The sequence below is a fragment of the Asterias amurensis genome, chromosome 9 (assembly GCF_032118995.1).
Source record: "Asterias amurensis chromosome 9, ASM3211899v1".
NCBI classification, from domain to species: Eukaryota; Metazoa; Echinodermata; class Asteroidea; order Forcipulatida; family Asteriidae; genus Asterias; species Asterias amurensis.
The window spans coordinates 22733288-22755715 of record NC_092656.1 but is presented as its reverse complement, the minus strand read 5'-3'; the positions used below and the strand labels follow the sequence as shown (position 1 = coordinate 22755715).

The window sequence follows — 22428 nt, the reverse complement described above, 5'->3', positions numbered from 1 at the left end:
CCAAACACATCTGGCAGATGATAGGGAAAAACTGGGGGGGGGGGGGGGGGTGTCCACTAATTGTAATGATTGTGTTTTTGTGTAGTTGCGTAATTTTTCGTTCATTTTCGGCACAGGGATAGCATTTTTGCCTTTCCATGCTGTTTTACTAAATAATAACAAAGGTGGGATGAAGGGATGGCCTGATCAGAAAATTTTAATAAAATTACAGTTTTTTTGTCCATTAAATAATTATATGATTTAAATGCACTGGACCGTCAATTGGTAGTTACTCAAAAAAATTGCTAGCCTAAAAAAACTTACTTGGTATTGAGCAGTGGAGAGCTGTTGATATTAAACATTGTAAGGAATGCCTCCCTCTGAAGTAACGTAGTTTTTTCGAAATTTAACTCACTCATATTTAAGGGTCTATGTACTTTTTGTAGAACGAAAAACACGATGGCCACAGATTTACACTTAACTTACACAGTTTGAAGATAATGATAGTATAAAGCTTCCCTGAAAATATTAGTTGCTGAGGAGCTGTAGTTTTTGAGAAATGAGTGTAATCTAAGTTTAATGTAAATCTGTGGACAATGTGTTTTGTGTTAAAAAAAAGTACCCAAATCCTTTAAAAGACTTCAAACCTGACGCCTTTTATTAGACATCTGAAAGCCGCAAATTTGTGCAACAAGTATGTTTTTCTTTCATTGTTCTCTTGGAACTCCGACGAATTTTCACAGGTTTTGTTAATTTATTCTTTCGTTTGGATACACCAAGTGGGAATACTGGTCTTTGACATTTACCAAACTTGTCCATTGCCTTTAAAAATAACTAACCCTTACAAGATTAAATAAACCTGACGCATACAACAAAAATGACAGCAAAATTGATTTTTGCTGGCCTGTTTTAACGCTCACGTCAATCCTCTCTCGCGAAGGCAATTTTCAAACTATCGCTAAAAGGAATTTTGTTTATTTTGTTTTGATATTCAGTGGAGAATTTCACGGCTGAATAAGTTTGATTTATGAAGCTGGTTGGGTGCGACCAGTAGATATTATTTGGCCTATTTTTCCCGCACTATAGATGGTGTGCTGTAATATGTTTTGACTGGATCATTCGTATAGTTAAAGGCTCTGTACACTGTTAAACATCACCCAAACTAATCGTTAGCACACAACAAAATTACTCCGGGTTATGAGCAATGAGGTGGATAATTATTGATGGTATAAAACCATGTGAGCAACGACTCCCTTTGAAGTAATATAGTTTTTGAGAAAGAGGCATTTCTCTCTCAAAAAATAACTTCGGGCCTGAGACCTTTTAGGCATCTGAAATCACACTATTGTTGTGCAACGAGGGTGTTTTACTTGCAACTTCGATGACCAATTGATTCCAAACAATTTGTCGTCTTGTAATTAAGTTTCGCATACACCTTCCACAATTAGGCATATTTAAGAAGCAGATCGCGTTGTGGTATAAAAAGTTGGCTAAAAGAAGTTGGTGTTTTTCCTTGTTCCAGTTTGTCTTGTGTTCTCACAGCAATTTCCCGTTCCCATTTACACAGGAAAATGTATGCGGGGCGTGGAAGGGGAGGGGCACTTGTCCCCTTGACCCCTACCTGGCTTAGCCCCGATCTCGGAACCGTTTTAGGAAATCTGGGAGCCGGATGATCAGGGGTATCGTATAAGACACTTCGAAGGTTCTTCTTGGCTTTCAAATGCACTGAACTGGTACACAACTCTAACTTTACACCAAACACAATAATATAATCCCAGTTATTGATTGTTCTAAATCGTGTCCTATAAACATAAATCTATACACACGTACCCAACGTTACGGTAGCGTAGCCAGGATTCTATTGTGCGCTCCCATCTCCAAGTGGGCTATGACGTAGCCGGCCTGCTAGTCAGGTTGTCAGGGCCGGGCTAACATAATAAGCCGTTAGATCGACAATAGACCAAAACCTTTTGTATAACTCCCTGACTTATGTTAAGGAAAGTGCACCCTGTGTGATTTGTAATGACATAGTACGGTACATGTAATGTTATGTATGGTAACACTTTCACATGGTAGCAAGGTAGACATACTTGTGGTTTACTTCCGTGTTACGTGTACTGCACCATAGAGGAGTTCCAGAGCTCGAGAGGGTTTGATGTGGTCCACGAACCAGATGTGGTTTGACCGTTTCTTCATCAGTTGTGGATCATTTTTAATAAGGAACTTTGGAAACTTTCTGCTGTTACCGGACTGTCCGTGTACAAACATTTGTACAGGTAAGTGCCAGAACTAGCTGATGATGTAGGTTGAATTGTCATGATGCAATGTGTACACAAAACATGCCATCGGTTGGGTATTGAATTATACATGGTCGCGGCGGACGGAATGTTTAAGTACCCCGGTAGAAAAATAGTGTACGAATGGTGTTTTTCTGTTTTATCTATAGAAGCAGATCATAATTCTTATAAGAACTTGTACTCAAAATGTCACTGGGCCTAGTACCGCGGAAAATCTTCCACACACCCTCGTTTTTAGTTGCTGAAAGGCGTTGGCGAGGACCGGCATAGATGTAGATGTAGATACGGGGGAGGGTCGGGCCAGAGGAAAAGTTTCCGTATGGCGCCACCACTTTTTCATTCGAAATAAAATAATATATTATCTAATTTACCTGATTGATATATCCCTTTTTGTAAAAATGAGTGAAAAAGTGGTGGCGCCATACGGAAAGTTATCCCGAACGGGGTCTGACCAGGGATTAACAAGGGGACCGTATTCCATGGGTCTGTACAGGGACTGAGCAGGTTCTGACCATAGTTTAACCCAGGTCTGACCAAACTTTGAATCAAACTGCTTCAAAGGTAGAAGAAAACTGACTGTCACATTTCAACCCTTTATGACCAGAATTAATATCTTGACTCTGTTGAGATGATTGTGTGTTTGTGAAAGGTGTCAGTCACAACACTCTTCTTCCTTAAAGGAACACGTTGCCTTGGATCGGTCGAGTTGGTCTTTGAAAAGCGTTTGTAACCGTTTTTTATAAAATGCATATGGGTAGAAAGATGTTGTAAAAGTAGAATACAATGATCCACACAAACATACCTCGAAATTGCGTGGTTTTCCTTTTACCTCGTCGACTAACACTTCGGCCATTTATGGGGGTCAAAATTGTGACTTCCATAAATGGCCGACGGTGTTAGTTCGCACAGTAGAAGAAAAACCACGCAATTTCGAGGCAAACTTGTGTGGATCATTGTATTCTACTTTTAAAACATCTTTCCAACCATATGCATTATATAAAAAACGGTTACAAACGCTTTTGTTTTGACCAACTCGTCCGATCCAAGGCAACGTGTTCCTATAATGGAATGTTTCCAAGCATAGTTCATGAGACGGTCCTAAATCTTACGAGTACCATGGAGGATCTAATTTATTCCTCCATGCGAGTACACACACAGTACCAAAGCGCAGAAATTGAGGTGTGTGAGCTGATGTGCGATGTTTTCCTATAGAGCAAGCTTGCTCATGATTACACCTACTGCAAAGATCAGTCCACTGGTCCTTGCTCTATGGTTGCACGTTGCGATCATTGAAAACTAGTGCATGAGATTGTATACCCCACCTCTTCTTATAACCAACCGCATATTGGGTGCGGTTGTGTTTCTCAGCAAGACTCCAAAGCACAAAAGTGTCCTCGCTAGACCGAGAAGAAATGCGACTTCAATATTGAACGTAATATACAGTACGTAAACAAACACTGTATTGGGCAACCGTAAAGCCTACCGTATATATACAAATATAGCATGCCTATAATTACAAGGTGATATCTTCAAATATTCCGTTTCGCGAGGCAAAGCTAACTCTAATTCATGCAACTGATAAGACAATTCAAATTCATTATCTCTCACCCCAAAGACTAAACCGTTAAAACAACGTATCCATGCCAAACATCAGCTGCTCATCACTGAATTATTCAATACATATACCGGTGGAACAATCGATTGAGACCACAGTCTGTTTCTAGCAATGGGACCGTTTAAACTTTGTGTTTTAAAGGTATGGACACTGGACACGTTTGGTACTTGTCAAAGAGACCATTGTATACCGCAGTATTCTGACTAGGTATATCCCCAAAATATGCATAAAATATTCTGTGAAAATTTGGGCTCAATTTGTCATCGAATTTGCTAGAGATTACATGCATATGAAAGAAAAACAGCCTTGTTGTAGTACTTTGTGGGCTTTCAGATGCATAATAAAAATACCAAGTAAGTTTTTATGCTAGCAATTATTTTGAACATTTACCAATAGTGTCCAGTGCCTTTAAGTGTTACACGGTGGATGCTTTGAAATGTAGTAAAGAGTCGTCATTTACAGAATTTTATGAAGCGATTGTTAGGCGATTAACGCTACCCCCTAAGCATGTTCGATCCAGTATCGACTGCTGCGGCACCTGGGTGCCGGGTAAACCCGCTACAATCCCTGTACAGGTGATGGGGACCATAGTCCCCATATAGTCCCCTTACCGTGGACACAAGTTACGGGTATTGATTTGATGTTCGTCCTCCCACCATTCTCTATTTAAATATTACCTTTTCTATGTTAAAGGTTGTAGTTCGATCGCGGAGGCTCTTTCGACTGAAGGGAGTCGTTCACTGAAGGTGTGAAGGATAACGAATGGTACTTGTCTGTCAGCACTCATTAAAGCCCTTTACATACCGCTCATATAACTCCTTAATGCATTATGCCATCTGTCACGTAGGCCTTAAAGACACTGGACACTATTGGTAATTGTCAAAGACTAGACTCCACAGTTGGTGTGTCTCAGCGTATGCATAAAATAACAAACCTGTGAAAATTTGAGCTCAATCGGTTTTCAAAACAAATGCAAAAGACTGAAAAGGCACTCTTTAAAGAGCCAATGAGGGACAACTCTTTTTCGAGTGGTCTTCCACTTTTTTAGATTGAAGTTTGAATCTTTTTGAGCGATTTTTCACTCTGTCCTGGAGTGAAACCTCTCTAAAAGAGTGAAATAATCACCACTCCTTTTAAAGAGCCATTGACGGACAACTCGAAAAGTAAAGAGTTGTGTTTTTACTCTTTTACGTTTAGAGAGTACCTTTGGTTGTTGGAACCGTTCGAACTGTTGGAATCCTAAATATGGTGTATCTCAACATATATACATAAAAATAACGAACCTGTTAAAAAAAATTTGAGCTCAATCGGTCGTCGAAGTTGCGAGATAACAATGAAAGAAAAAACACCCTTTTCACACGAAGTTGTGTGGTTTCAGATGCTTGATTTCGAGACCTCAAATTCTGAACTTGAGGTCTCGAAATCAAATTCGTGGAAAATTAATTCTTTCTCGCAAACTAAACTTCAGAGGGAGTCGTTTCTCAATTTTTGTTATACCATCAACCTCTCCCCACACTCGTTACCAAGTAAGGTTTATGCTAATAATTATTTTGAGTGATTACCAATAGTGTCCACTGCCTTTAAAGCATTACTGGCAATTGATCGAACGCAAACGAAGAGTAATTTCATGGAACCGATTTCGACATTTACTATACGTCAAGTCACTGTCAATGCTTCATCGTCCATCAAAATACATGCCGTAATTAAAAAGCAAAACCTAGTGCAGAATTTTGCTTAAATGTCATTCTATTAATCTATAATAATTGATGTTAGGCTCCAGTGTGTCTTGGTGTTTACGCATACTAAGGGAGATGAACTGTGAATTATCAACCCCCTTGCCTTTTCAATTATCGTAAACTTCGAAACAGGTGGAAACAACTCTGCACTTGGGACTGTAAAGATTCTTCATTAACTCAAAACAAAAGGTGTGGTAGAGGAATCACCTAATAAAAAATAAAAAATAAATCACTCACTTGTGAACATGAGCGCCTGCATCGGCGGATACCGGCGCTTTACAAGACTTTGATTATTATTAAATATTTACTTATTATATATATATGTTTACTATATGTTTACTATATTTTATAAATAAGTGTAATTTAAGCTAGACGGATTTTTCCCCCTGACTCGTACCGGTAACTACTTTTTGTTACATTTTTTGATTTCGTGACCGCCTTTAGCGATGAAACTATCAAAGGTTTACGTGGAGGAACAATGGTTATGTTATTGTCGAAGACAAGTTTCCAAAACATTTAGGCCTATAGCGTTATCGGTCATTTGAGTAACGATACTAATAATGTGCAATTTCGTCACCATTTTCCTGTGTTGAGTTCAAGTGCGTTGCAATCAAGTACCAATTACAACCGAGTACTAGGGTGGTTGAGTAGTACTCGAGTACCAGTTACTTGTGCAATCGAGTACTTCAACGTTCGAGTACCGAGTCAAACAGCCGAGTACCAAGTACTTGGATCTTCAAGTACGAGTACAAGGTTTTTAATTTAAAAAGTACAACAATACTGAATAGATTAGATTGAGTGTATTGTTTATGAACCAATTTCTATTAGGATTGTTATATAATAACAATGATCTTTTAATACATCTCTGCTGGGAATTCTTTTGGGAAAGTATAACAAAAAATTAACCCCGCTCGTATATAGGAAAGTGGTAAGCAATGTCGTTTAAGGGTAGTTAGTTCAAACCGCGTCTAAGTACATTTTTAGTCGAGTGTCGAGTACGTGACTTCGAGAAAGTTGTTTTTCAGTCGTCTATCGAGTCTGAACTTCAAGAAAACCAGTATTATGTTAGCCGAGTACGTACGAGCAAGAGTACCATCAAAACGGTACTCGATTAGCACCCAAGAACATTATATACTACTGAATGTGAGAACTGAACCACTGCTATTTTCAAGCATACCTTGTTGACTCGCAGGATCAATCGTTTAAACTCATTTTCTATAGTATAATTTCAAGCAAGACATTTTCTATAGGCAAGTTTGCCAACATTTATCTGGTATGCGGCATGTGAGTTATGTGCAAATAAGTGAACCTGATGAAGTTTTGCGGTAGCACTATAGTGCACTATATATTGAGTACTGCGGGGCCCAATTTCATAGAGCTGCTAAGCACAAAAATATACTTAGCATGACAATTCTTCCTTGATAAAAACAGGATTACCAACCAAATTTCCACGTTGATTTTCAGGATAGCAAACAACTGTTGAGTACCATCAACAAGCAAAATGCAACAAATTTAAATTTGGTTGGTAAAAAAAAAATCTTTTTTTTTATCACGGAAGAAATGTCATGCTAAGCAAATTTTGTGTGCTTAGTGGCTCTATGAAATTGGGCCCAGCACTGTACCCCGTATACCTGGAGATATCTTGAAGACAAACGATACATTTTGCTATTATTCTTTCAATGAATCAAGAATGATAGTCTACACTGATCGAAAAATAAATGTCAACAGATGGCGCATTTTTTGATGAGATAATAACATGTAAACATACGGCTCCCACTGTATTGAAATTATAATATACATTAACCTTGCCACATTAACATTTTAATGGTGCTGACTTGAACATCAATAAAATCAGTTTCGTTTATGGATGAGCTATGGGTCACTAATTGTTTTCCTCAAACTTTTTGTCATCGTCAACACAAGTACTATTATGCGGGTACAGTCTGTAAGGAGTTATGTTGGCTGTGACTTAAAACGTTTGCATTCCTCGTCGTTTCGATAAGTTTGCACTGATCGCCATCAGGAGATAAAAGGTATTTTTAATTTATTAGCTTTTATTTTCACAAATTGTCATCAAATTTAAAGGCAGTGGACACTACTAGTAATGACTCAAAATAATTATTAGCATAAAATCTTTCTTGGTAACGAGTAACGGGGACATTTTGATAGTATAAGACATTGTGAGAAACTGCTCCCTCTGAAGTAATGTAGTTTTCGAGAAAGAAGCAATTTTCCACGAATTTGATTTCGAAACCTCAGATTTAGAATTTGAGGTCTCGAAATCAAACATCTGGAAGCACACATCTTCGTGTGACAAGGGTGTTTTTTCCTTTCAATATTATCTCGCAACTTCGACGACCGATTGGGCTAAAATTTCCACAGGTTTGTTACTTTATGCATGTTGAGATACACCAACTTTGAAGACTAGTCTTTGACAATTACCAAAAGTGTCCACTGTCTTTAAAACGTTTGTAACTCCTCGTCGTTTCGATATAGTTTGCTCTGGTCGTCATCAGGAGATAAAAGGTATCTATAAATTTATAAACTTTTATTTTCCGGGTTTTCATCAAATTTAACATCGGTTAATACGTTGCAGTACTCACTGCTAAACAAAACAGGATTTGAACTGCCTTGATCTACTGGGCAATCTCGTTGGTCTATAGTTGGTAAGATGCTATAGAATGGCAAAGGTCGTGAGTTCGAACCCAAGCAAGGTAGTATTCCTCATTTCTGGTATCTGTGTCTTTTCTACAGAACTTGGGAAATTACTGAGTGTACTGAGCTAACACACATCGGTGTAAGGGTAAAACAAAATAATATTCGTTATCCCCTATTATGCAAAACATTAAATCTTTGCAGTACCCGCTGCCAAAACATGGATTTCGAACGGCCTCTACCGAGCAATCTCGGTGGTGCAGTTGGTAAGACGTCTGCTCTAGAATAACAAAGGTCAGGGGTGCGAATCCCATCCGATAGATTTCAAACGACCTCTATCTACTGAGCCAGCTCGGTGGTGTATAGTTGGTAAGACGTCTGCCCTAGAATAACAAAGGTCGTGGGTGCGAATCCCATCCGATAGATTTCAAACGACCTCTATCTACTGAGCCAGCTCGGTGGTGTATAGTTGGTAAGACGTCTGCCCTAGAATAACAAAGGTCAGGGGTGCGAATCCCACCGAGTAATATGTTTCTCACCACATAATTCTGAGGTATACATTGCCAACACACCATATGAGAAAAAACAAATGAATATTCTTTACCCTTGATGCTTACTTAACATATTAAATCGTTGCTAAAACATGTGTTTCGAGCTGCCTCAAGCTACCGGACAATCTCTATGGTCTTGCTTCTAAGAAATCTGCTCTAGGTTGGCATATGTCATGGCTTCGAATCACATCCGATTAACGTGTCCGGGATTTTTCACAGAACTCGCGAAAGTACCGGATAGCTTATACATTGCTTACACACATCGGTGTAAGAGTAAAACCGATTTTGGTGTCTTTATTTCCCATTACAAATTTAACATATTTTAAGAGAAACTACTTTGTGAATATACCTAACTGAAATGAAAACACGTCCACAAGCATAAGATACCTTCGGTTTTAAGGATGCCACATCAAACAATATTTCACTTTAATAGCACTATCGGACTACAATATGTTACGGTTCCTTGCTCCTTGCTCTTACCATAAAGCAAGAACCTTTCTCTATGCTACAACTGATGCATGCCACGATCACACACACTCGGATGCCCCCATTAATCATTGCCTTTCCTTGATGAAGATTAGTTTAATTAAACCATGGACCCCTTCCACTGATGACAGCCGCCTCGATGGCAGTTGCAATTTAGTGCCACTGCTTGATCTATGATCGCGAAGAGTGCATGGCTTGTTAGCAGATTGAACATGATGGATTGACATCTAAACTGGCTTAGTGTGATTCCACTCGAAGTGTAATTCAAAGCACTCTAACAATTCCCAGGTCAGCAGAGTTAATCTAGATCCGGATCAGTATTTTGGGTCAGGATGATTCGCATTCGGTGTCCAAATGACCCAGAAATGAACCAATACTGACCATTAACACTGTTGTATCCGTCAATCATGTTGATCAGCGATCAATGGTCTCTATCTCATTGACTAAGTTTTCCGTGTATCATCATCCAAGTTTTAATTTCAACATTATGAAAAATGCTGGACATGTAGAATACTAGCCAGCAGCTATTGGTTCAATTATTTTAGATCCTGACCCGATGGAAAGCACACGGTGTGTATTGCCCATGGAGCTATGATGACCTCAATTTAACCCTACTCTTACCCAATTTCCTCGATCCCAACGGCTCTGAATCCCGATGCACATTCTGTCTCCACATTTTTTCACCTGCACACCTGGAAAGGAAAAATTTACACGCGGGTGATGTTTTTCGAGTTGAAATGGAAAACGGTCTCGAATTTCAATCTAGGGGTTCTCGAAATGTCCCCCCTTTTTACCCTAAAGAAGTCAACAGACTAGCTTGTTTACTAATCGTTGCAATGCCTACAGGTTGCCCTGTGGTGTTTCACTTTGCATAATGCTTAAAGTATTTTGTAAACGACAAGGATGCTTTTCTTTTCATCATTTTCTTGCAACTTCGATGACAATTTGATCCAAAAAATCACAGACTTTTATTTGATGCATTATGTTGGGATACACTAAGTGAGAATACTGGTCTTTGACAATAAAAACAAATACAAAAATTACCCGGTTAATGAAAATAATATTTCTTTTTATACTTAACAAACTGCGTATAAGAAGCGTTACCAGTAACAAAAGCAAAACAAAAGGTATACAATGCACCTTAAAAATACCATCATTAGCAATTCGATTTGTTCAGCGATGCATTAAATACTTTTTGCATGTATTATCTTTTAACTCTGTAGATTGACGTCATTACGGTTGCCATTAAATCCACTGGTATTGTGGGTACACATAAAATTACTATAACTTCTCCGATGCCACAGAAAAAGACAACCCGTAAATAAATAAAAGTGTGGGCCTATTATTATAAAGTCATTATTTTGTATATTTATTACTTTTGGAAGAGTAAAACCTTAGGAAAATGTAACATGGCCGTTACACAGTCAGTTTCCATTGTGGTTAATTGAAGGCAGTGGAGACTATTGGTAATTACTCAAAATAATTATTAGCATAAACCCTTTCTTGGTGACAAGTAATGGGGAGAGGTTGATGGTATAAAACATTGTGAGAAACGGCTCCCTCTGAAATGCCATAGTTTTCGAGAAAGAAGTAATTTTCCACGAATTTGATTTCGAGACCTCAAGTTTAGAACTTGAGGTCTCGAAATCAACCATCTAAACGCACACAACTTCGTGTGGCAAGTGTATTTTTTCTTCCATTATTATCTGACAAGTTCTCGATGACCGATTGAGCTCAAATTTTCACAGGTTTGTTATTTTATGCATATGTTGAGATACACCGACTGTGAAGGCTAGTCTTTGACAACTACCAATAGTGTCCACTGCCTTTAACCAGCCCATGTTTTCATTCTTCTGTATACTCCTTTGTGATATTATGTTGAATTATAATAACACCCAATATATTCGTGATACCATGGGGATGTGCCTTGTTTATCTTATGCTGTCTTTGCGGTTTACACGGCGTGCAATGTTCAAACAAGGCGTACCTTTCAACGCCCAAACAGTGAAGGCTAGTCTTTGACAATTACCAATAGTGTCCACTGCCTTTAAATCATGTATGTGTACATTTGTATCCCTTTCTGCAAACAACAAATGCAGCATCCAGAGTTAAGAAAAATTATTACGCATGTTTTTACAATACAACAGATCAGAAAATACATTTCACTAACGATTACTCACTAACGACTATCATTCAGGACATCACATGCGTAATGTACCACACTAAACACTTCATACATTCAATCTTAAGGTGTTTATTCCATCAGTGTGGAGTTTTTTATTAAAAATCAAAACGTAGAGGGCCTGGGGTGAATCTGATTGTAGCGCAAGATGATTGCAAATACTTCTAGTTGCTGGAGGCAAATTCCGGGCAAAATGTTGCATCCGGCCTCTGCGTTATAATATCGGCCATGGTTCCGGGTGTTTTTAGCCTCCCTCTATTCTTCACCTTCTATTGCATAGGTTTTATCTCAGTGTGCCCATCTCTCTCTGGCTCCCTATCCAGGGTAATGGTTGTAGTTGTATATACTTATAAAAGAGCCTGGCTATTCCTCATCCACTAGCCTGTATTCTGTCACATTGATTTGAAGGAGAAATTGTTTCCGTAATTGCAAAGTAGGCGGACACATCAAACCGTTTGCATTCCCAAATGCTAACTTTGTGATTTTTCTGTTTTATATGATAGGTGTTTTGATGTAATCACAGGAGATTCGGCTAAAAGGTATGTTTTTAAGTTATGTTTCAGTAATAAAAGCACCCTTTTTGAACTTAATTTCATAGAGCTGCTTAAGCACAAAATTTGGCTTCAGCAAAACAATCCTTGCTTAGTAAAATCAGATTACCGGCCAAGACTCCACTCAACTGTTATGCTAAGTAAACAACAACTAAGTACCAGTCACAAGCTATGCAAATGGCATTACATTTTTGCCAGTAACATGTGTAAAATAAGCGAGCTATTTTCGTGCTTAAGCATTTTTTTTGCTTAAGCAGCTCTATGAAATTGGCCACTGGGAGCTTTTAGAGTGAGTATCGGTAAACCAAATTAATGATGAATTTTCTCTTTCGGATGTAACGTTGAAACAGAATTTAACGGTCCGTTCCACCATTTCACGTAAAATACTAAATAATTTGTGACATGAACCGTCTTACTAATGGTCAAAGATCTGGAACAACTTGGTCAGATGGTGGATTTGTTATTGATGAATGCCGTCAGGTTAAGCTTTAGCTGGAATGATGCGAAGTGTGGGTGACGTGAAAACAGCGTCAATTATAAAACGTTAATGCACATTGAAAGACACACAGCCACAACTCAGGGGTGTACCCAACTAAATAAACTCATAACCAAAGAGTGCAAAAATGCTTAGTATGTTATAAGTTGCCTCCAAAATATTGCGTATAATATCCGTCGACTACGTTTGAATTACGAGATCTACTCCTTTCACACAGCACCATGTACAATTCGAGGTGCTGTGGCGCAATATGCTGCCAATCAGACCAGCCGTCGATTTCACCAAACTCTTCCTAACTTGGGATCAATCCTAGGACTTAGGACGAGTGCAATTCCATATCCGAAGACGTTAGGACGCATTGAGTAACTCGTCCTAACTCGAGATAAGACTTAATCCTAGCGTTTCGTGAAATCGGCTGCAGGAAGACCGGGGCGAACCCCCTTCTCTTTTCGATAAGTGCACTGGGTTCTTTTACGTGCGTTACACAACACACGAGACCAACGGATTTACGTCCCATTCGGAGGACGAAACATAGTTAAGTGTTTTGCTTAAGGACACAGGTGTCACGACTGGGACTCGGACCCACACTCTGCTGAAATCCGATGCTCTTAACCACTAGGCCATGACACGCCACAAAAACAAAACAAAAAACAAAAACAAAAAAACGAAACATATTTAGAAGTCTCACATATTTTCACAGGAAAGGAAAACATTATTTCCCGAGGCTTGAACTGTTATCCTCCCCACAGGTTTTACACAACGTTGATTCTTACCAGTTTTCATTTATTTTGTGCTTAGCAGATAGTAGTTTCTGCTAAACAACTTTATAAATTCGGGCCAAGGACGGTGCATAATTTGCCGATGTTAAAGATGTTATTTTTCACTCCCGCCCCTTGCTTTACCTCTGTCTTATTAACCCACCGAGTGATTCCCATTCCCCTGAAACCGAACTTGAACTCTGAGACACGAATGCCGTCAGGGTAAGCTTTAGCCGGAATGATGCGAATCGCAGGTGACGTGAAAACACCAACGGTTGTCAAACGTTAATGCACCTTGAGAGAGATACACAACCGAAGCTCATTATGGTTTCTGAATGTCGTGTGAGGGGGGAAATGTAGGGTAAATAACGAGGATGAAGACGTCGTGTTTAAAGTGAATTCAAAAGATCTGACAGCTGAGATGGTTTCGAAGAAAAGTGGGGGGGGGGGGGGGTGTAGCAGGTGGCAGGCAGACCACCTTTTTCGAAAAAGTAGTAGGCCAAATGATCACTATAGAATGATAACTTATTATCAGTGTTTGCTCTAAATTTGCAACTTCTGTATCTCTTTCACCGGACACGTTTTTAGTAGTAATGTCAAAGACCAGTATTCTCAATTGGTGTGTCCCAGCGTAATAATGATTATTAAGTCTTATTTTGATTCAAATGTTTTATAGTGAGAAGATACCGCTTTCTCAAAAACTTTACATCAGAGGGAGTCGTTTCTCATAATGTGTTATACATCAACAGCTCTCCATTGCTCGTTACCAAGTAATTTGTTGTGCTGATCCAAATAATGTCCATAGCCTTGGTAATTTTGTTACTTGTCCCTGTATATAAGCGTGATTAAAAAGCTTAACAGGAAAATAGAACCAATGCTATAATGAAACAAGTATGCAAAACAAGCACCGACCCGGAATAAAATAATAATAAATGGGTGCAATTACTTACTGATGTTAAAAGACACAGTAATAGGCCTTTTTAAAGAAGTCACGATCCAATATTAACATATTTTTGTTTATCCTGACTGTTCAGAATCATGATTCAATGCTGCTCACCACCTTAGAGAGACCAAGTACAAGACGGAAAGGGAAAACGAAGGGTCCCTACACTGTAAGAAATATCCGGTTTTTACAGACTCCGTAAAGTGAAATGTTCCGTAAATTTCGTCGTTCGTTTACGGACTTTCCGTAAATGCAAATATTTATTATGATAATAAGCGTAATTACAATCAACCACATTAATGCCCAAACACCTACACATACATTTACGGACATTTTTAACAGTGCATAGGGGAATTCTAAAGACCGGGGTGATCCACAGGGAATTTTGTACACACAAGTCTATGGGAAGTTCTTATCTACAGTGAAAAACAAAAGATGTCACTACGGGTATGCAAAATATAATATTATGATGATTTTTAATTCACTACCTTATGGAGACTACGAACCAAAAAGAAAAGAGAACACAATAGGGGATGTGTGCTCCACACTGATTTATGTGTACAGAGTCTATGGCTAAAGGGAAGAAGGAAGGAACAAAATCTGTCTCCACAGGAAGCAAAAAATAGAATGCGCGTTGAACTTCTTTTTAAATGACGTCAATTAGAGGATACAAATCTGAAAAGAAGCCGAAATAAATGAGCGAAAAAGATAAAGGCCCGGGCTGAACGTCTGATAAGCCTGACCTCGTAACTGTTTGAACATTTTGAGACAAATCTTTGTGGGATCTGAACTAGATATTCTCTAATAGTCTGAAAGCCTACAACCTAAAAAGGGTCTTGAGTATAGAGATTTGAAATGAAAGTGAACTTTAAGATTTTCATAAAAGCTATTAGTAGATCCTTGTGATTGTGGATGACGTGGCCGAGCATCCTAGCGCATCGAACTCGCATTCTGGTGGCTCAGTCATCGGGGTGTGGGTTCGAGTCCTGGTCGTGGCACTTGTGCCGAGACATTTACATAACCAATTGCTTCTCATCATACCGGAGCAAACTGTCTCGTATGAAGTGAGATTTGCGAATGATTAGCAATAATAATGAGCGTCCGTTTGGTTGCCGGTGCTGTATATTCATATATATATAAAGGGGCTGAGGAAAGCTTGGCGCACGTTGGTATTAATATTGTAAAGAACTTTGAGTTCCCTAATGGGCTTCAACAATCTTGTTACTTCTATTAATTGATTTAGGAGACGATTGTTTTAACTCTTAGGTTATTTATTAAAATTAAGTATGTTTGACTTCTAACACTAAAATGGTTCAGTATTAAATGTAATTGTATCGTTTGAAAAGAGCACCTGACACTTAACGTACCTTTGATTGAAGACGTTGTGTTTGAATATATTCATGCTTCTCCTGGCTTCAACTGACTGCAAGGGAAAGCACAAGAAATGTAATTTTATTCGGATTCACAGAAAGATGTTTGTGTACGTCTCTTGAAAGCATTATTGTTATTAAAGTTTGAACGAACAAACTTCTCATGGCCCAAACATGGCACATAAGTCGATAACAAGCAAACGAGAAATTAAATAGTAGTTTTGAACCTTTCATACTTGTGAAATTTTGAATATACATGTACTTGTTTGACAAAGGCAGTTTTATTGTTCAATCGAGGGTAACATTCCTCATCCAGCATGCAATAGCGCCCTCTTGTTGTTAAACTGCACGACCTGCCGCCAGAGGGCGCAATTACTGATCATGGCGGGTATCTCACGATCGAGCAGTTGCCGCCGAGAGCAGGTTCAATCGGAGTCAACAGTAACCGTTTAGGAGAAAAAGTTATTAATAGCTTTCCCGCTCTCAGAGAGAATAACGTAATTACCATAAAAACAAAACTGTTCATTTGAAATTCAATCTTTTGAAATTGGACTGTCTGCTCGACAAGCAACTATTTTTCGGTCTGCCATAACACATATTCATCACCTCGACATGAATCACGTGATGTCTACTTCCACACAATTATTAGAAAGGAGAAAGAAACCAACGCCAGAGTGCTGCTCAGACTAAATTGAGAATTGAATAATTTGTAGAAACACGAGACCATGGAAGGTGAAAGCGCCCTATTGACCGTTTGAATCTGCGTTGTTAAAGGAACACGTTGCCTTGGATCGGTCGAGTTGGTCTTTGAAAAGCGCTTGTAACCGTTTTTTATAAAATGCATATGGGTAGAAAGATGTTGTAAAAGTAGAATACAATGATCCACACAAACATGCCTCGAAATTGCGTGGTTTTCCTTTTACCTCGTCGACTAACACGTCGGCCATTTATGGGGGTCAAAATTTTGACTCCCATAAATGGCCGACCATGTTAGTTCGCACAGTAGAAGGAAAACCACGCAATTTCGAGGCAAACTTGTGTGGATCATTGTATTCTACTTTTAAAACATCTTTCCAACCATATGCATTTTATAAAAAACGGTTACAAACGCTTTTGCTTTGACCAACTCGTCCGATCCAAGGCAACGTGTTCCTTTAACTCAGTGACTGGAACTCATATCTATCTGTCTATCTATCTTGTGGTTTGAATTATTTTCAACCAAATAAGGAGGGGCTGGGATATACATGTCGCGAGCAATGGGTAAAATGGCTGACCTCATTAAAGGAACACGTTGCCTTGGATCGGACGAGTTGGTCTATATAAAGCGTTTGTAACCCTTTTTACAAAATGCATATGGTTGGAAAGATGTTTTAAATGTATAATACAATGATCCACACAAGTTTGCCTCGAAATTGCGCGGTTTTCCTTTTACTGTGCGAACTAACACGGTCGGCCATTTATGGGAGTCAAAAGTTTGACGAGGTAAAAGGAAAACCGTGCAATTTCGAGGTATGTTTGTGTGGATCATTGTATTCTACTTTTACAACATCTGTCTACCCATATGCATTTAAAAAAAAACGGTTACAAACGCTTTTCAAAGACCAACTCGACCGATCCAAGGCAACGTGTTCCTTATAAATATGCATCTAGCTCTCTACTGGCAGGTCAATGACGTACAAGTTACTTTTGTGCCGATGCCATGAGCTGACACCTTTAAGCACGGGACATACTTTGTAATAATCTGAAAATCATACCTGTAGATCTTGTCGGTGCTAATTTTAAAGTTAATTTTCGGTGCATTTCAACGCAATAAAAACAGCTGTAATGTCCATTGTTTCGTACATGACCAACAAACTAAAAAATACGTCAACGGTTGCTGGAACTCTTAAATACTTGAAGTATGGTATAAGTTGATGTTTTGTAATTTATTGATTAGGACCATCAGCCTGTTCGCCATCTTGGCTGCCGGTGCTGCAAACTCCATAAGGAGTAGAGATTGTTTGGGAAAAGCGTAAGGCCAACTGAATCATGGCAGTAATGGTTCAAGGTGATTTGATACAAGGTTCGAAAGACTGTTAGCATAATACCAGTTACATTTTCATGTTGTGTTGTCGTTTAGCCTTCGAGAAAGACTCTGCTAGAGTCGGAACGTCAGGACTGTAACTATAGTTATTAGTTTTTGTAAAATCAAAAGTAATACATGACCCCAGGCCTGAGGAGTCTAATATCTCGCTCATTGCAGAATTTGAGGCGGACATAATATTAACTATCATCTCTGACTTAACGTTCATAAAGTAACATTAGTCTGTGGCATTAACAGAGCCCCCCCCCCCTCCCCCTGGCTCAGAAATAAATGAACCAAAAATTCGATTTAAACAATTATTACACATGCTCCCTTAAAATGTATCTGCCCCCGCGGTGAAAGGGTCGGTTACACCACTGCTAAACATGAAGCATTCGGTCGTATAATTACCCTTTCCGTCACTAATGCTCATCATACCTACCATAATATATAGGCCTACATGGAAAACACTGAGGCTGCGTGAGTTATTAATGTGACGCTGAAAATAAATAATGATGAACACTGGCAGAGTACGAACAATACACAAGAACAAATAAATAGAACAGCCGAGTACAAAGAACGAGTGGTTCTAATGAACGCCGTAAATTGAACAGAATAATGATAGCAAATAATAGTTTGTCAAAACTCAGGCAAAAGAAAAACTGAAAGCAATACATTATTGGGGACCTGGCCAAATTAATTATGTATACATGTAGGCGTACCGAGCTTGCCAGGACAGCAGATACATGTACAAAAAACCAATCATGACGTCATCGCCGTATGTTTTACGCAACACAATCCTCGGATTCTATCACTATTCAGATCATATCTCGATGACGTCATTCTCGCGTTAAAGGGGCGCGCTGTGACAATGGTTACAATCATGCAAGAAAAAAAAACGTACATTAAAGGCACTGGACATGTAAAAAAAAAAAAAAAAAAAGGAAACAAAAGACCAGTATTCTCACTTGGTGTATCCCAACATAATTTGAATAAAATAACTAACCTGTGAATTTGGCTAAATTGGTCATCGGGTTTGCAAGAGACAGAAAAAATCATCCTTGTTGCATTACTTGGTGTGCTTTTAGATCTGTAATAAAAGGTTAAAGCTTTTATTATTTGAGTTGGAAATTACCTCTTCCTAAAAGAAATACGTTACTTCATAGAGAGCCGTTTCTCACAATTTGTAATCACAATACTATCAACAGCTCTCCATTGCTCGTTACTAAAAGTATGTTTTTATGACATTATGTTTTTAGTAGTTACCAAAAGAAGAATTAAAAATGAGGTATATTATTCTACATAAAATGATGTAAATACGAAGTTAATTTAGGTTTGTAAACTAAGAAACGAGGATTCATTTAGCATGGCGCCCCTGCTAGCTGCCATTGGTTTTGTTGTTAATTAATTGCATTTTTGTTTTACATTGTAGTCTGTGATACTACTCCGAACGAGGTTCCTGTCTTGTTTTATGAATCAACAGGTTGAACAATATTATAGTAGTACCAATAACTATTTAATTATTTCTTGCAAGAAAACCTTCAAGTGATAAGCATGGCAATATTTACAGGAATGAAATAAAGGTCAATTTAAATTGTCCTTGGCAATGTAAATTGTTCCTGAAGTTCACTCAATGAAGAAACTGGCCATTAGGACAAAAACGTGCTCTGGTTACCACCTTCATTGTTGTTCAGGATATACTTCTGTTGTCTAGCAAGAAAACACTCAAGTGATCAGTATGGCAATAAATATCAGGATGATATTTCAAATTTACCTTTGTAATGTAGTTTTTTTTCTTGATGTGCACTCAGACCAGTACGACAACAACGTGAACTGGTTACCATCTTCATTGTCATAGAAAGGTTTGCGGAAACACTATGTAATGATAATCTTTAAACGAGTTGGGTTGGTTCTGAAAGAACCGTTGGTTTCAACTCGACGTTTCGATTAGTATGTTCTGATCGTCTTCTGAAGTCCTACTTATCTTAATTTGTGTTTCCCCTTTGCCCTTCACTCTAAAACCTTCACCCATCCACGTCCCATAACAATCCCTGGTAATAGTTCCTCTGTGATGTTTGCTTTTTTTGACGTTATTTTTTCAGGCCGTGGTATATAGCTAAGGCTGGCCTCTCACACAATCGATTATCGTGTATGTTTTTTTTCTCTGCCGCAGCTACGCAAAAACAAGCGTCAGAACATAATTTGCAGCTGTGTCTCATATTTATTCGCGAAGTGACTTAGTAAAGGTTGATGCCAAATTGTACCTGTATGTAGAAAAATGGACCCATAGATAGCTACTCGTATTGTGAGGTTACCGCTACGAAAAAGTTATTTCCCTACGGACTAAATTATTTTGGTCTTTTGTCGACACAAACAAATGTTGCAAACCTTTGATGAAATTGGATTTGCGTGAGAAGATGTATCCAAAGCTGCTGTACTTCTTAGAAAAGCAAGTTTGTATAGCCATGACTTTTAACCTTCTTGCCTTATTTACATGATTTCATTTGGAACATGTCTTCGGGATTTAACAAAAATTAAATTCTGTTTTGCATTTTTGTACGAATTGCGATACCAACTGAAGATGGCTTCAATTTCAACTTTTGTAATGATCTTGTTTTCAATAGAGAGAGTTCTCATGTGAGTAATGAACAAGTTTTCTCTAAACTCACGTTAAAATGGTGTACAAAATGTCATTTTAGTCGATAATGTTCATCGCAAAATTTGAAACGTGACGTCATCGAACATCAACAACAAAAATGGCGCTGTACAATTATACAAAGATGACTTTTTGGGTCGGTCGCAAGGTGGAAAATAGTGCTGTTTTGATTTACCAAAAATTTAAGGATATTAAAAAACGTTCTTTCTACACAAACGGAGATACCATTATCTGAAGTGTGACGTCATCGGAACGTTTTGGGTCTAGTGACAAAAATTGTACACGAAAAACAAGGTCACAGTGTCATTTTACACCGCTTTAACGTGAGGTTATACAGACTTGCAAGTCGTCCCCCCCCCCCTCCGTTTGCATTAGGACTCATTCTATTGGAAAATGCATGGATCGTTAACCTGAATTTGGCCTTGGGCCCCTCTTTAACTTGAAGTATTACAAGTTATAACTGCCGATACATTGTTCGATGATAAAATGTATACATCATTATGAAATATAATTTTAGAATTTTACTCAGAAGGTAATTTTTGTTACAAAAATGGTCGGATATAATGTCCGTGACTCGAAATAAAATTGTTTCCCTATTCGCATATCTTATTTCGACTCATTTTCTCACGGCCGTTTTGCCAATTCAAAAAACCACCTGTATAATTCCGCACCAAATCCCATAAGCCTTTACCCTTTTACGGTACCACCTGTTTCGGTAAAAATGCTCACATGTTGATTGATTTCTTGTTTTTTTTTCAAGTTGTGGGTTATGAGACACAGTATGTAGTTTCAGAAAGAAGCCAAAACAGAACAAGGAAAAACAGCCAATGATGCGTTTCACCATTTTACATAGCCGAGCAGGGATCAGAATGTTTATTTGATCTAGTTCAGTTCACATAACGTGTATAGGATTCCTTGACTTTCTCAAGCTAGTTCGGTCCAATGAATGACGTCACCCGATGTCAAATTTATGATAATATTTGCTGATTTATAGATGGCAAAACCACAGCGTAACCCGACCCGAAACAAAACTGTGGAGATAAAATATGATAATAATAAATAATTTAGTCAGAAAATGATAAAGAACGAATAATGACTGTAGATTAAGTGAATTCATAAATAACTTAAATTGGGAACATTTAATGCTAGAAACGAACAAAGAGTAAAATATGGATTTGTAGGACAAAGAGCAAACTCGGTCAAATACATGAATAACACAGAGGCGAACAGAAAATAATAAAAACACAGATAGAGGCAGGTTTATGAGTACCAACAAACCATCCTGGCAGTTGCATGTGTGTATACATGGGAGAGTTAAAACATAGGGGCAATTATGGGATTGAACGAGCGATTTCGACAGTGCCGGTTATTTACTCGCGTTATATTTTTTGCAAGAGTTATGGGGAGGAGGACGTGGTGTTTGCAGTGCGGGGACGGACTGAGGTCGAGTGCATAATGCATTTGGTGAGCTCGAGCATGATCGTGAACCTCTTTTTACTTGTGCGAGTTTACCAGCCACGTTGTCCCGGCGGGATTGTAACACACACACACATACTATAGAGGAATGCAGTTAGATATGAGAGGAGCAGCCCGGACGCATATGGGCCGTTTTTGTTGAGCTGGCTGGTCTTGATTTTTTCCTCACAATGCGACTTTTTAAATCCCGTTTATGTTGCATTTACGCGTAATGTACATCGTCGCCCACGGACCATCACCTTATGCGAGAGATCTAGCCGGTTCAAATTGTAAATGCAGTCAGAGTAATCACGGGATATTTTGGTCCTTTAACCTTTACGAAGTCCCGTTTGTATTCAACAAAAAGTGGACTAAGCCCACACGCAGCTGCACAGACTGCTTCATCCGGTAAGTGTTATTTATTTCAACAAGTGTTTATTAAGTTCTGTGATTTTGATTCTTCATTATATGCAGCATGAAAAGAGAACTATCTACACAGAATATAACAAGTATTCTTGACGTCCCATCATGGATCAAGGAACCATGTCATCCACGCCCAACCTTTTTTTCTTTGTATTTTGTAAAAACGGAAAATTTATGAAGTGGTCTTCTTGATGCTTTATTACCGCCGAGTCA

The 22428-nt window shown here is 38.5% G+C and overlaps 1 protein-coding gene across 2 annotated transcripts in view; it reads left to right on the top strand.

Moving 5' to 3' along the window:
- LOC139941447 (small conductance calcium-activated potassium channel protein 2-like) overlaps positions 1–22428 on the top strand; it is a 183675-nt gene that overhangs the window by 20523 nt on the left and 140724 nt on the right. Inside the window, exons 1-2 of one of the 2 annotated variants that reach the window (XM_071937943.1) lie at positions 2065–2255; positions 12005–12040. The gene's annotated coding sequence lies outside the window, so the exon portion shown is untranslated. Of the gene's footprint in view, positions 1–2064; positions 2256–12004; positions 12041–22428 lie in introns of those variants that run through there. The other variant, XM_071937944.1, reaches the window with a different exon arrangement.